The sequence below is a fragment of the Zalophus californianus genome, chromosome 13 (assembly GCF_009762305.2).
Source record: "Zalophus californianus isolate mZalCal1 chromosome 13, mZalCal1.pri.v2, whole genome shotgun sequence".
Lineage (NCBI taxonomy): Eukaryota > Metazoa > Chordata > Mammalia > Carnivora > Otariidae > Zalophus > Zalophus californianus.
In genome coordinates this window covers 31,459,502-31,476,614 of record NC_045607.1, presented here as the reverse complement: position 1 = coordinate 31,476,614, position 17,113 = coordinate 31,459,502, and the positions used below count along the sequence as shown (strand labels likewise).

The following is a 17,113-nucleotide window of genomic DNA, read 5'->3' as shown; positions in this document are numbered from 1 at the left end:
ATTTCCTAAAAACACGGGCATTATATAACCACAGTTCAATTAGCAAAATCAAGCAATTAACATAATAGACTATTATCTAATCCTTACTTAGATTTCCCAATTGTCCCTATAATGTCATCCATATAAAAACCTAGGCTCAAGCCTTCGGGTGAGCTGTATTGTCTTCCACTTTGGATTTGTCTGATGTGTCCTCATAATTAGATTCAGATTATGTACTTTTCGTAGAATACACAGGAGTGATATTGTGTTCTCAGGGCATCATATCAGAAAGCACATGATGTTCATTTGTCCTATTACTGGTGATGTTCACATTGATCACTTGGATAAAGTGGCAACTGCCAGGTTGCTTCACTCTAATGTTACTTTTTCCCTTTGCAATTAATAAGTATTTTGTGGAGAGCTAATTTTAAACTATGTAAATATCTTGTTCTCAAACTTTCACTCACTGCTGTTAGCGTCCTTTGACCACTCCCACCTACATCAGTTCTTATTATGATGGGTGCCAAATGGTACAAGTTATTTTAAAATCATTGCTTCTTACAGATATAAAATTAGATGTATATTTTGATGGAAACTGTAAAAATCACCTCCCATGTTGAACAAATAAGCTAAAAAGAAGTGGAAGAGATTTGTGCCAAAATGCTAACAGAGTTTTTGTTAGGCTTAGAGTAATGGAATTGTAGGTGATTTTTTTAAACTATGTTTTCCCAATTTTTAATAATTTTCCAAATTTCTCATTGCATATAAAATATGTATTTCATGATTTTGGAATGGCTTTCTATAATGGATATTTGTTTATTTCCAAATGAGCCACAAAGGGCTTGCAGAAAATACTAAGATGTTGATTTAAGAATTGTGATGTTCTTGAAATTAGAAAAACTGTTGGGTTAGAATTAAAAACATAGCTGTGGCAAACAGGATACCTGCCTAAGCTCAGTTATAAAATGGTACATCTAAAATAGCCTTTAATCTCCAAATCTTTCTTCTCTACTACCACTAAACTGGGGCACTGTTCTTTCCCAGCTGAGTTGCCTCTCTCTTAGTTTCAAAGAGAAAAGATTTAGAATGGTGGGAGAGAGGTAAAGAGTGGCACAGATTTCAGAGATTGATTTGCAGCTAGAGGGTGAGTTGTGATACGATTTTTAAGAGATGGCTGGACTTGAGACTAGAAGATACAGGTTTGAATTCAAACATCATCACTGTGAGGACTTTGGCTACCATCTTGAAAATGGGTAATAGTTACCGAGTCAGATTACTAGTTAGTGCATTTAATTAAAACCTTTAATGTGTAGGTTCATTAAGGATTTTTGAGTTTAATTGAATTTATTTATACATTTATCTGCACATTTGTCTTTTCCACTGTCTTAAGAAATGCCCTTCATAGTGTGGGACTGAAGTAGAAGAGGCAACAGATGGATTCAATCAGTTGTTTGAAACAGTTCCCCCCAAGGCACATATCTTAGCCGAGGAGATGAATTGATTTTTTTAAACTGCATGTTAGAATCAATAAAACTAAGGTACATTCTTGGAAAACTAAAGATAGAGCCTACCACAAGACCTGGGGTGCTTCAAGGGAACCAGGAGGTAAACAAGATTTGTTGCATTTAGCTTTTGAATTTAATATTAAAATATGATTTTTTAAGTGACTACTTGCATTGTAACTCAGAAGGCTGGTCAGGATCAGTGAGGAGAACAGGCCAGGCAGATTATAATGGACATCAAACAATGAGAACACGAGAAGCAAATACTTTCTTATTTTTCTATATTTGAAACAAACATGGTCAAATAGAAGATGTTTTGTTTACAAAGACCACTTACTTTTATGAGAGAAGAACAATAATGGCATCTGAGAAAGAAACCAATATTTATTGAGTACTTTCTGTGACCTGGTCACTATGTTATGTTTTTTTCTTTTTTACCAATGGGAAATCTGAGGTTTTGAAAAGTAACATACTCACAGTTAATACAACCAGTGAAGTACCCAGATTTGACTGGTTCCAAAATACACTCTCATTTAATTATACCTTGCTGCCTCCCATGGGGTAGCATTTCTGGATCCCCTAAAGCTTCCACTTCAGTAGGCTAGGAAAATTAATTTTTGTATCAGGAAAAAGGAAATCGACTCAAAAATTATTAGCCTGTGGTCAGGAAAAATAGAACTTATTAGAAATGAAGTTACTGAGGCAGCTTGAATAAAAAAAAAATTGAGTTTTGAAATAGCTATGCGGAGTGGGTCTTCTGCTTCTTAGGATCATAGTCAAAGAACATTAAGCTGGATGAGCCTTTAGATCATAATTCAACCTTCTTATTTTTCATATGGGAGGAAAGTGAGTCTAGGAGAAATTCAGTGATTTGCCTTCAGATGTGAGGGCAATCTGCCTTACTTAAATCCTTTGGGACCACTTCAGAAACCCAAAGGGTAAAGTCCAAACCCCTTAGTCTGGAACCTTTCATCATCAGGTCACCTGTTTGCCTTCTGCTTCCTATGTCCCCCTTTGTACTCCATCCTCAGGCATGTGAACTACTTAAAGCTTTTATTCCAGTCACTTTTTCCTCACCCTCATTCTGCATGCACAGCACCCTTGCACATTCAGCTTCCTTCCCACTTAAGCAGCTTAATCGTATATACACAGCTCAGGTACTGTTTCCTCCACGAAGCCTTCACTGGCCCCTCAAGGCTGAGTTAGGGACCCCTCTTCAGAGTTCTTACTATTGTCTGTCCTTATATGGGAGAGGGAGAAGCAGACTCCCCACTGAGCAAGGAGCCTGGGATCATGACCCCAGCCGAAGGCAGACGCTTACCCAACTGAGTCACCCAAATGCCCTAGTAGCAACATTTTTCTATATAAGTTTCCTAAGGCAAGGGAAACAAGGCAAAAATAAGTTATTGGGACTATATGAAAAATAAAAAGCTTTTGCCCAGTGAAGGAAATCATCAATAAAACAAAAAGGCAGCTTACTGAATGGGAGAAGATATTTGCAAATGATATATCTGATAAGGGGTTAATATCCAAGATAAGTAAAGAACTTCTATAACTCAACACCAAAAAAACAAACAATCCAATTAAAAAATGGGCAGAGGACCTGAATAGACATTTTTCCAGAGAAGACAACCAGATGGCCAACAGACACATGAAAAGATGCTCAACATCACTTATCATCAGGGAAATGCAAATCAAAGCCACAGTGATTTATCACCTGACACCAAGTGTCCCTTGATAGATGAATGGATAAAGAAGTGGTACACACACACACACACACACACACACACACACACACACACACACACACACACACACACTGGAATCTTATGCGGCCATAAAAAAAGGGTGAGATCTTGCCATTTGCGACAACATGGGTGGACCTAAAGGTATTATGTCAAGTGAAATAATTCAGACAGAGGAAGACAAACATCACATGACTGCACTTATATGTGGAATCTAAAAAACAAAATAAACAAACAAAAAGCAGAATCAAACCTATAAATACAGAGAATAAATTGATGGTCACCAGGGCAGGAATGGACAAAGTGGGTGAAAGGGAGCTGGAGATACAGGCTTCCAATTATGGAATGAATAAGTCATGGGAGTAAAAGGTAGAGCATAGGGAATATAGTCAATGGTATTGTGATACTGTTGTATGCTGACAGATGGTAGGTACACTTGTGGTGAGCAGAGCATAATATACAGAGATGTGGAATCACTAAGTTGTACACCTGAAACTAATGTAACATTGTGTGCCCACTATGGTTCAAAAAAAATTTATAAAAATTCTTATGTGGTGTTGGATACAGAGTATTCATATAGTAAATAACTATTGAATATTGAATAAATGATTGAATTGGGTCAGCACTTCTCAATCTTGATACCATTTTTAATCACCTGCGAAATATTTAAGAAATATTAATTCCAAAGTCCCAGAAATTCTGATTGCATTGATCTGGGATAGAACAAATGTTTTGTTTTCATTTGGGTTTTTCTATTGTTTGTTGTTTAAGCTTCTCAGAGTTGAAAACTCCAATATTAGGTTCCCCACTTAAACAATGGTTCTCAAAGTATGGAATTCTAGAATAGCGGCACCAGCATCTCCCAGAAACTTGTTTGAAATGCAAATTCTTAGACCCCACACCAGACCTAGTAAATGAAAACCTCTGAAGGAAAGCCTTAGCAAATTTTTCAAGTTCTCCAGATGATCCCAATACATGGTAGAGTTTGAGAACTATTGATTTAAGAAAAAATAAATGTTTCCTATAAACAAAATATCAACTGTGGGAAACAAAATGCATTTTATAATCATCCCAAAAGGTTGTGCCAATTTAAAACACCACTCTAAATACAGAAGGGTCCCTCACAAGCACAACAGAATTGTACTTGTGGAAATACACATCACAACATTTTATAACTTTTTTAAAAAATATTTGTTTTTTGTATGAAATGCTCTCCTGAAGGGACTAACTTTCATATTAATCTAAACAATAGGCTGCTATAATAGAAAAAGCACATGATGAATACAGCATTGGGTAAGGAAGCCTCAAAGTCAAGGATACCTTTACATCATTTCTTCTCTTAGAGAAAAGTCTACAATTCTGTGTGTGTGTGTGTGTGTGTGTGTGTATTGTTTTTGACAGTAACATTCTCTCTTTCTGTTGTGCTGTTTGACTGTGTGCCACTTGATTGCTCTGTCTATTCCTATGGAAACCAAGTTAGCGGACGGAGCCAAGGCTTGGAGGAGGCACAGGGGAGGAATATTAGAAAAGTTCAGCCACAGAGCAACTAAAGATGTTGCCTTTCCTTCAGTCAAATCCTCTCTGAGAGCCAGAATCTGTTTCAAGCCAGGGAGATGTTCTTGGCTGATGTATTGTCTAGCTGCTCTGCCAGATGGATGAACATCTTAAACTGGAAAAACAACAAATAGAGCTCCTATTCTGTCTTTGAAGTGCCCGTTCTTAGCCTTTGCTTAGAGAATTCTCAAAAAGCTTCTAAAAAATGTTTTAAAGATTTGCTGAAGGTGGCAGGTTAGTGATGTGGTTACCATCGTAGTTGTTGAGTAATTAGAAATTAGAGATTTTAGCTATGAAGCATCAGAAATTTATAGGAAGAGGGAGAATATCTGAAACTGGGAGAAGCAGTGCAGATTTAATTTCAGTTCTGAAGCCCGGTGAATTCACGTCATTCAAAAACGTGGTGTTTGTAACTGTTTGCTTTCTTATAGAGTCACATTAAATAAAAGACCAAGAAACCAGAGTACAAGACATCCAAATCAACTGAAATGAGGAAATGAGCCTAGCAAACAAGAATAATGAGGAAGGGCCATTCTTTTCCAACCCATTTGTACTCTATATTTGATGTAGTAGTGGTATCTCATGGTCTAGGGAAAAAAAAAACAATGCTAGATTGCATTGTACTGAGCTATCTCTATGAATATTTAAATTATGTTTATATTTCAGTTAGGATGTACAGGTTCATTTTTCCAATTTTAGGTACTTTAGTTTATGCCAGAACTTAGCTATTAATATAGATGATTCAGAACCCTATATCTTGAATCTAGCCGTCTTCTCCAATCTTCAGATTCATATGTATTCTTTTCATTTTTTTGCTATTTTTGCTAGACATCTCTATATTGATATCCCTCAGAGGCCCCAAACTCCACATGTTCAAAAAAAATAGAACTCAAAATCTTCATTCCTAACCCCATTTTCTTTCCATCTTTTCAGTTGTTGACACCACTCTCCATCTTGTACCCATGCAGAAGTCCTTTTATGTATTTCACTAACCTGTCCTCTTCTTTTCATTTAGCTCTCGACATTTCTATTCTGAGTTGCTGTAGTAACCCTCTGACCAGTCTCATTGCCAAAGATTTGTCCCCCTCAAATTGATGCTTCACATGGCCTCCAGGGTATTTTTTTTTTTAAGATTTTATTTATTTATTTGACAGAGAGAGAGCAAGAGCAGTAACACAAGCAGGGGGAGTGGGTGAAGGAGAAGCAGGCTTCCCGCTGAGCAGGGAGCCCGATGTGGGGCTCGATCCCAGGACTCTGGGATCATGACCTGAGCTGAAGGCAGACGCTTAACGACTGAGCCACCCAGGTGCCCCTCCAGGGTATTGTTTTAAAAACACAAATCCACTCATGTCATTTCCTTCTAAAACTCCTCATTGGCTCCCTGTTACCTACACAATAAATTTTAGAGTCGGTGTCCTACTATATTAGACTTTCCATTTTCTATCCCCTGCCCACCTCTCTAATCATGTTTCAGGCCTTCTTATACCTCATTTTATATTACAATAATAAAGAATTATTTTCAGGGTCTAAAATTCTATTTTACTCTACAAACAAGGTAAGAAGTTGATCTATTACTGTTTCATGGATGCTGACAATAGACAAGAGACTCCAGGGCCAGATACAAAGAAGTTTATTATTCACAGCGTAACAAAAAGCATCGACATCTATATGTTTGCATTGATTTCCCTTGCCCCCAAGAATGATGAGGGAGTTTCAGAAAGCCCAGATGGATGATGTACACATGGTAGGTTTCCATCAGAACTGAGGAATCTACTGCTTTTATAATAAGCAGTAATTAAGGACAGAGGGAAAAAATGACCTCATCTCTCCAGTTGATTGCTGCTAACACATCCCTGAGAACCTGTGTAAGTCAAGAATGATCAGGACTTTGCATTTTTGGCATAAGAACATGCAGAGATAGGGCCACCTGGGTGGCTCAGTCAGTTAAACGTCTGACTCTTGGTTTTGGCTCAGGTCATAATCTCAGGGTCATGAAATTGAGCCCTGAATCAGGCTCCGCACTCAGCATGGAGTCTGCTTTGGGATTCTCTCCCTTCCTTTGCCCCTCCCCTGCTCACTCTCCCCCCCCCCTCAAATAAATAAATAAATCTTAAAAAAAAAAACATGCAGAGATGATTAGGGTCCATGGTAAATTGCCTCTCCCAACAATCCATCACTTAATCCTACATGTTCTTGACATGAGCATGCTATTCCATCAGCTGCTCTGATTAATCTGACCAGCAGAGGCTGAAAACAAATCTGTTTAATATGTCTCATTTGACATTTAATTAATAGGACTCAAAGCAGCAGGATGAGAACAACCTGCAATATTGATTCAACTCTGCCCCTCAGTGTCCTGGATTAAGTCAACTGTTAATAAGTACCAGGGGAAACAGTAGGTCTTACTTTATACAACCAGGATGCACTCTAAGACTAATCTATTATCTATTCTGACTTATGCAAGGGCGTTTGATTGGCCTGCTGATCTTTGGTGGGATTACCAGTAATTACAGGAAGCACTAGATGGACCAATGGAGGCATATTTCATGGTCCTTTCTCCCCCACATACAAACATAACCTGAAAAGGCACAAGGCACAGCTTTAGGATTTGCTGTTAAACTTGGATCACCATTACATTAATTTGGCCAAGCCACATGGGTAGTATCACCAAGTAGTTACAGCTTTGATTGTCATACATGGCATAACACAAAAGCTTCTCACACATCAGGAGAGACATAAGAATTTGTATCCATTAGGTTAAAATAAGGTTGAGCCAGTTCCTGTGTTTCTACGTGTATGAGGGGCTCCACCTTCAGGAGCTGCCATCGATGGTGTCAAGCACAGCAGAAGACTTTAGGACCATCCATGTCCACCTGAATTTTTGTATTTCATAGCACGTAAGTGGCAATGGCAAACACAAGAAACAGATCATACTGCTAGCCTCAGCTGCTCTTTGATTCAGGCAGCAAACAATATCCAGGATGCAGTACTGGATTCAGAGGACAGAGAGAGCATGAATTATTTTCTCCCTCCTTGTACTTCCCAAGATCTAAAGTATTCCCTTCCCAGGTGCTGAAGTGTATAAGTGTATCCCATCCAAATGACTATAACTCTTCACCTTTTCTCCAGTCATCTACTACTTGTACCCATACCCTTCATCTAGAAGGGTAGATGCATATGGAACAAATTTACAGAGACTCATTATATCTCCCACTTTGGCCCATGTGGGCACTGTAGGAAGACTTGTATAAACAGTGTACTCAATCAGATGGTCATTATAGATGTTTATGATCTAGGACCACGTCCATTTAACAAATCCAGGTGACTGAACCAGAATTAAATTTGAATCTGTAAGCCCCCTTTTGGCTGGGCTGCCATCCAGGGGCTGTACGAACCAGGCCAGCCTGGGATAGCTCTTAGGGGAAAGAAGTAAACATTGTAACCAGGAATGGGCAAGGAAGAATCCCAAATTTTCAAAATAGGCATGTATAATCCCCACTCCTTTTGTTCTGATTATTTACCAGGAAGTCTCCCTGAGGATATGAACTCTTTCTAGGGGTGGCCACATTCAGTAGCCAAACTGCCTCTCTTAGGTGTGTGGACCAGGAGGAGGTAACTGAGGTAGAGTCAGAAATCTTTTTGAGTTTGTTTTGGAGGAAGCCGTGCCCACTCTCAACAATTTCAGATTCTTGAGGGTGGTAGAGAGCATAGAAGGCCAATCGAGTATCTTAACTGTTGGCCCGTTGTTCAGTGGTCTTTGTGACAAAAAGTACACCATAATCAGGCTATGACAGTCAGATGGTCTGGAAACCCCAAAACATGAAATTATTTAGTTTTAGTGGCCTCAGTGCTGTGGCTGGTGTAGGCTAATCAGACTGGAACAACAATAATTGTAACCTGAAAAATGTTGGCAATTGTGAGGCATGAGGTGACTTTGACAAGAAGTTGTCAAAATCCTTGCAAGGATTGGGCAGGAGCAATGCCCTGTTAATGTGGCCTCCTTCATCACACACACAAAAAAACAGGCCTACATAGAAGAATCACAAGTTTGGTATGCAGTGGTAGCTTCTACATCAAACACATACCTTTTACTTTATGTCTAGTCTATGATGATGGATTCATTGCCATGTTTAGTGCAGTGATGGATCCAGGTAGTAAATGGCCAATGACCTGGGCAATGCAGGCTTATTCAACAACCTGATTCCAGTTGGTACAAGAGAATGAGCTCTACTATGGGCATCTACATGAGAGACTCAGGCTGTTTAATTGGCAGCCACAATTGTTTCCATAATTTGCAGCCGCAAAGAGGAGTATCTTTAATCTACCACCATCTATAGTCTTCCAAGTGGTAGACCAGATGACCAGAGCCTTGGCAACAACCCAAGAGGTGGTAAAAACATGTCCTGTCTTTAGGAATATTGTCTAAGGTAAAGATGACGGCTTTCATTTCAGCCCACTGAGCTGACTCGCCCTTACCATAGTCAGTCTTCCCAAGTTGTCATTGAGGTTGGGCTGCCTCCCAGTGGACACCATCAGGTTTTAACGTAGCCAAATGATCAGTAAACCAGGCCAAGACATTCAGGGCATCAAGGGCACCATTAAGCCAGGAGCTTTGCTTCAGACAGTGACCACCTCTACACCCAGTGCTTTGTCCTCATAGCCAGACAAATAAGGCTACAACAGGGATCAGGTACATGGTGCATTCGGCTCTGTGCTATTAGGCAAGTCTTTGCATTTACTTTCACTTTTGAGCAGCTGCTCATTCCTTGTTGCTCTCACCATTAGTTTCCACTTTGGTTCCTTGGCTCAGCAGCCACAACCATATTGCCTTCAGCTTGCTGTCCCATGGTCATGCTAACATCCCTTCCTCTGCCTGCCCACAGGAAGGTGAGCCAAGACCAAGGCACCATTTGGGCACCTTGTTTTAGTTCTACTTGCCACCATTTAGATTCATTAACAGATAGGACAGTGGAATCTCTTACCTCCCCCACCTTGCCCACCCCTTGGGTACCATCTCAGAGAGTCTTCTTATCCCTGAACGTGGCCTGCAGGTCCCTTGTCCTGACTCTTCAAGGAAACTATGTCTTTGTCAGCATCCCTTCCTCATTGCCTATACTGTCAGGGCTTGGATTTAATTTTACCCTACTTTTTTCTTCAATGCATGCTAATTTATTACAAGGTGATAAATTGCCCGTGGGTACCAGCTAGAGGACATAAGACTACCAAAAGAGACAAAAAAGCTTTATTACTTACTGATGGCACAGTAACATGAGCATTTGCATGCTTCCATCAGTTTCCCTTGCCCCCAAGAACTGTGGGAGCAACGCAGAGGACCTGGACAGATGCTGGGTACGTGATGGGTTTGCATGACATCTGAGAAATGCTGAGTTTTGGGAATCCCCAGACTTCAGTGTGTACTAAGCAAGCCTGCTCCTTGTCTGATGTCCTGGATGACATTAATGTCCTTCAAGATTGCTTGCTGCAAACCCAACTCTGAGAAATGGCCTACGTAAAGAGGAGTCAAGGCTTTGCATTCTTGGCATACCCAGTAAACCCAGGACCCAGGGCAGATTGCTATTCCCAGCACTACTGTGCTATTTCCAAGACTCATTTGTGTCTGCAGCCATTACAGAAAAATTTGATATAATGAGATCACTGATATTTGTGACCTAAATGCTTCAGCCTAGGGATAGTGATTCTTTTAAAAAATTAATATTGCAAATGCCTTGAGAGTTTATAAATATATAATTATAGAAATATCATTAGAATTAATAACATCATGTTTCTATTATTTCCACTTCAGTTGTAAATAATGTATCTTCTGGTACATAGTATGATTAGGATTTAGAATGAGATATGACAGAATGCCTACCTTATATATATATATGTATAGTTGTAATGTTTCCAGGACAAAATTATATACAAACTTACAAGTGAACAAAAAAAATGTAGTGAATATTTGTATATATAGTCAACAGTTGTTTTCTTCTCAACTACACTGAGAGTAAATATAAGTGCTGAGGACACAGAACAAGAATGCAAAGATCTTAATCAAGACACATGTAGGTCCCAAAGTACTGTATTGTTTTGGAGAAAAGCTTTGTTCTCTTTGGTGTTTCAGTAGGGAGAAGGGCTGCTACAGGCAGGGTTAGCCAAGTCTTAAGCTTTGGAATCTGTTCAAGTAATTGTTTCAGCTGAAGAGGAAGCAAATAGCAAAGGTTCCAAGGAGCTAGAGAGAGAATATGGTAGCTGTTTGGAGAAGAAATGTAGAGGCAGAGATTCAGAATGTTTTGAAGATCAGCTGTCAGTAGTCTAGAAGTTAATGATTAAGGCACCGAACCAGGAACAGAGAACCGTCTTGTAGAATAGGATTTCAGATACTTCTGGTTCAGGAAGATACTCCCTTTTTCCCACTGAGTGAAAAGTGGTTGTATTCCCACTAAAGCCAAGAAAATACTTAGAACTGAGGGGTATTCTTTACCTTAATATGAGGCTATCGCTTTAGGGGAAGCTCTTTGTCTAGAGAAGTGGCGGGAGCAGGACAAAGATCAAGCCTCAGGACAAAAAGACATCCCTCCTATCACTAGAGATAGGGCTGCAAGGGAGCATTATAAGAGCAGATTCTTAGTGGGCCACGAGTGGGTGTTGGCAGCTGTAAGGGTGAGCAAGGAGAGAGAGAGGGAAAAAGAAAAAAAAGGAAAACAACAGCAAACAATCTTCACTTTAAAATGAGACTGCAAACAAAAATTCCAAAATAGATGAAGAACTCGAATGCTAAGAAAGCTAGCAATATCATTACTCAGTTCATGAATGCATTCCCAGCTGAAGAACATAAACAAAACAAAAGACAAGCCACACAAAGAGAGAAGATATTTGCAAAACCAACCAAGAATTAGTATCCAGAATATGTAATAACTCCTACAGATCATTAAGAAAAAAACAAATAGCTAAATTGGGAAATGAGTAAACAACAGAAAAAGTCTAGTCACAGAAAAAGCAAATGGCCAATATACATATAAAAACATTCCACCTCAGTCAGGGAAATGAAAATTAAATCCATGGTAAAACACAGTTGTGTGTCCATTTTATTGGCAAAAGTTAGCACGTGTGACAAAACCAAGTGTGGCGAGGATGTGAAGAAGTAAGAATTCTTGTACATTACTGGTGGGAATGTAAATCGGAGTAGCTGCTTTAAAGAGCAATTTCAACCAGCAGTTACAGAAATTCTTGCACATTTTACCAGGAGACATGTACAAGAAAATTTACTACAATATTGTCTGCAATGGTGAAAAATGGGAAACATGCTAAATATTCCTCTAGAGAATAAAGACATACAGTTATCTTCATATGACAAAATACTTTACCCAGTGAAAATGTATAAACCAGAGCAACTTGGATAAATTTCAAAAATGCTGCTTTGAGGAAAATGTGGCAAGTGATTCATACAGTACTATTTATATAAAGAATAAAAACATTAAAGCGATACTGTGTAGCTTATGGATACATATATGTGTAAGAAGCAGAAGTATTAAAGGCTTCATTGAAATGATAAACACCTTTTTCAGGACAGTAGTCTCTAGAAAGGGAGAGAAGGTAGTGGAATTGGAGAGGAACACAAGGGAGCATCAACTGTATCTGTTATATTTTATTTCTTAAAAAATCTAAAGGAAAATATCAAGGTATTTCACTCAAAACTATATTATTATTAAGATTAACTGCCTATATGCTTTTTCTAAAGTCCATTTTAGAGAACTGGACAGACAAAAAAATATAAGATTAAAAGTAGCATTTTGGATTGATTTGTTTCCCAGACTCCTTTCAAGTGCTGTTCTCTGGGTCAGAGAACTTTTTCATGCTCTTTTACACTATTAGATACTATAGTCCTTTTTTTTTTTAAGATTTTATTTATTTATTTGACAGAGAGAGCACAAGTAGACAGATATTATAGTCCTTTTCATGCATTTAGGGGGAAACCAAATGTTATCATCATTTACATTACAGACAAAAGAAGCTCTTGTTAATTATGGGAAGATTATGATGAGGATTATGGCTACCTAACAAAACAAAAACATCTTATTCAATGTTTCAGAAACATTAGTAAATGTTTTCTCATTTCAGTGGCATAACAGACCTGATCACATCAGGGTTAATGTCCTTTCAGTGACTAAATCAGGACTTTTCTATAACTTCACCTCTCTTACTTGTGCTCACTACCACCAGTTTTCTTAAGAATATATACTCCTGGGGTGCCTGGGTGACTCAGTCGTTAAAGTGTCTGCCTTCGGCTCAGGTCATGATCCCAGGGTCCTGGGATCGAGCCCCGCATCAGGCTCCCTGCTCAGTGGGAAGGCTGCTTCTCCCACTCCCCCTGCTCATGTTCCCTCACGCACTGTGTCTCTCTCTGTCAAATAAATAAATTAAATCTAAAAAAAAAAAGAATATACACTCCTTGGGGTGCCTGGGTGGCTTAGTCGGTTAAACTTCTGCCTTCAGCTCAGGTCATGATCCCAGGGTCCAGGAATTGAGACCCACGATGGCTCCCTGCTCAGCGGGGAATCTACTTCTCCCTCTCCCTCTACCCCTTCCCCCCCCCCCACAGCTTGTGCTCTCTCTCCCTCTCTTTCTCAAATAAATAAGATCTTTAAAATATATATATATATATATACTCTTTCGATCTTTTATCTCCTTCTTTCTTTTTTTTTTTTTTAAAGATTTTATTTATTTACTTGACAGAGAGCAAGACAGTGAGAAAGAGAACACAAGCAGGGGGAGTGGGAGAGGGAGAAGCAGGTTCCCTGCTGAGCAGGGAGCCCGATGTGGGGCTCAATCCCAGAACCTTGGGATCATGACCTGAGCCAAAGGCAGACGCTTAACGACTGAGCCACCCAGGCGCCCCTCCTTCACTCTTACACTTTTTCTACTCAATCAGAAATTATAAAAGCGGATCCCAAAACAGTGTTCATCTCAGGATCAGGTTCTGTGTGCCCCTAAGGGATGGTGCTAAATGATTAACTTCCAAATCCTCCTTATTCTTGCATTTAAGAATCAACCAGAAAACTTAAGAATTCTGAATTTCAAGCAATATTGAGGAAACATTAGACATTTTGTTTGGTTGTTTTTGTATTGAGAGGGCTTTATAGGAAGAAAAATTGTCTGTGATATGGGTCCCCAGAGTCATAACAACCTTAAGAGAGTTATCACATTAGCTTGCTGTCTCAAACTGGTATATACCCCTTTTCCACTGACACTAGAAATACTCTCCTGATTTTAGATCTTAGAGTTCTCTGTCCCCTCTGCTCATTCTCAGAATTGAATTTGCATACCTGGGCATTTAAATAAATGCTTCTTCGTGAGACCGGGAAGTTGGCCATGGTCCAAATGGATTATAGTGTTTCTAGTCCCAGCATTCGTAGATAATATCTCTTTTGTGTCTCTGTCCTTTGGAACAGAAGCTGACATCTCAGGGTTCCAGCTGAATTCCTGCTGGGTTTGCCCTTATTGGTCCTATGTCATCATTATCTGGAGGCAGAGTATAGGCATCTTTCTCAATGTAAAAAAAATTTTTCAGAAAACCACTATTTATAACATTACAACTATTTTTACTTTTACTTGTCCCTAACCTTGGGTCTCTCCATAATCACCAGCTGAAGTGTATATGCTATGTACAGTCAGATCTTTCTATATGTATGCTCTCCATCATGGGCCATTCTTGGTTCTACTTGATCGGCTACATTTTGTTGCCTCCTCCACACTGGAAAATTGTTCATAATAAAACAAGCAAACATTTACCAGGTGCTTGCTTTGTGCACTGTTCTAAGTACTTTACAAATATGATCTTTATCCTTTCATATGCACAATAATCTCAGGTACTATTATCCCTATTTTGCAAAGGAGGAAATGGAGGCCCAGGAAGATACTTTATTTTGTCTGTAAACCCTTTCCATGTAACTTCTTTTTTTTTTAATCTTTTTTTTTATTATGTTCATCACCATACATTACATCATTAGTTTTTGATGTAGTCTTCCATGTAACTTCTGTGAGGAGCAAAGATAGAATCTATGTCAAAGAGCTTTGTGATAAGTAAAGCTTAGTGTAAACATTTTACCAGGTTGCCTGCTTCAGACAGGGCTCAATGAGTGTTTTTTGAGTGAAAGAATAAATAAATATGGTTACTGAGTACATCATGCTTTGTATAGGCTGAATCCTCAGAACAATGTAAGCATTGCATCTGTAAGTCAGTAGTCACCCCCACCAACATATTCTTGTTTCTTTCTTTTCCTTCCCTTTTCCTCTAAATTTCAGAATCAAAATGATTGTCTGATTGAATATCTTTAAAAGGTCATGATGAATTATTCTGTAAGATTTGAAATGTTATGCTCAGAAAGGTCAAGCCTTATTTTTTGGTAAGAAGTGCCATATAGATTTGTTTTTCCTGGGCATCATTTCTTTTTTCAAAGAGAAGATGGCAAGAGATTTAGAGCAGGGTGCCCTCTTGAGGAAATTTTAGCACTTACCTCTCAAAAGCTGGCACTGGATGACATGAGAAAGCCAGATGAATGATGCCCAAGTAGATAAAACATTAAAAAGTTAGAGTAACCGAATACCAGAGATCTGAGAATTAGGATTCTTAGCTACTGTGATCTAATATAGCAACATTAAGAATTTTTAAACAAAAAGAAAAACCTCTGGAAGATATTTTCTTTCCTCTCATTCACTCTGTCCTTCAAGTAAGCACTTGTGTTGTGCCAGGAGCTATGCCAAGGACAACGCTCAATAAAACATAGTCTCTGCCTTCATGATGCTTACAGATTGTAACAGAGATCCCAGTGAAGGGAAATAAGCAAATATATATGTAACTACAAACTGAGCAAAGTACTATGAAGGAAATGGGAAGGTACTAGAATAAAGCATAACAAAAAAAGTTCCATTAGGGTGGTCAAGGAAAACCTCCCTGAGAGGAAATAATTGAGCTGAGTCACTGGGCTTTTTGGTCCATTGCAAGTCTGCCCATCTAATGTAGACAGCCTGATGGACGCTTTTGTAGCCTCTGATTCTTCTCTGTGGCCCAACCCTTGAGCTGAGTTGAATCCTGTCTCCGCCCCTGTGGGTTAGCAGACAAGTCTTCATCCTTCTGCACCTCATTGACTCTCTAGCTGATCCCCTTTGCCTAAGACTCACATTTGTCACAATGTGGTGGTTGCTGCTTAACTAATAAATGTCTTTTTGCTAATACTAATAGCCACTCATGGTAGAATATCAGTGCATTATAATGCTTAAAAAAAAAAAAACATTTCCAGCAAAGTTAAGGATGTAGAGGCTCTCAGAAGATGAAAAGAACAGATAACCCTGACTGCCATTCTGCTTTGAATAGGGAGAAATAAGTAGGCCTGAAGCAGGCACAGAACTTGATCCTACCATACAGTTTGGTCTTGTCAAATTTCACATATCCTGGTACCAAGCAAACTGAAGGCTCCAACCAGAATCGGAAACAAGGGACTAGGTTTCAGGAAGGAACTCCCAAAGAACTAGTTTTTGAAGGTTTTGTTTTGTTTCAAAGCTCCCATATTACGGTTGACCTGGATCCCCACCAGGGTATTGCTCTAGTCCCTTTAGCTAAACTGCTTTCTCTGGATGGGTTGATTCTACTGGATTGGAGGGTTTAACTGACGTGGAGAGTATTGCCTACAAGTGGATGACCTGAAGTGACTTCTGGGTTGGTGTTTAGGTGACAGGATGAGTCTGGGACCCAGACTTTGAACAAGATGCATCTATCTCAGTTGTATCTGTACATTGCTCTCACCAAGAAAATTAACCACCTACTTTATTAACCAGATGACGGTGAACAAAGCATTCAGCCCCTGTGAATCTCACTCCCTTCACCTGTGAATTGGGGTTTTATATCTCCGTTCATTTCACAAGGTTATTATACTTTGCATATAAATAATAGGTGATATATTGTTCAGAATGAGCTGAATCTCATTACTGCTACTAGATAGCAATTTGGAAAATACGCCAGAAACCATGAAATGTGCAAACTCCTTTGACCCAGTAAATTGGTTCCTGATAATTTTTTCTTATGAAAACATTAAGAAAAACCATGTGGAAATAAAAGTGCATTGTAGCATTTTCTAGAAAAGAAAATATTGAAAATGATAATAGAACAGTTAAATAAAAGAAAGACGATGCTTTAACACAATGAAATCTTAACCAGCCACTGTGTAAATCACTAGAAAGTGGTTGAAAAGGAAGTTGAAAAAGGAAAACAATTGATAGAGTAGTGGAATTATAAGTATTTTTCCTTTGGTCAATTTGTCTGAATATTGTTACTCTAGC

At 38.9% G+C, this 17,113-nt stretch overlaps 1 protein-coding gene across 3 annotated transcripts in view; it reads left to right on the top strand.

The window, feature by feature from the left end:
* INVS (inversin) overlaps positions 1–17,113 on the top strand; it is a 161,885-nt gene that overhangs the window by 59,606 nt on the left and 85,166 nt on the right. The window lies entirely within an intron of this gene.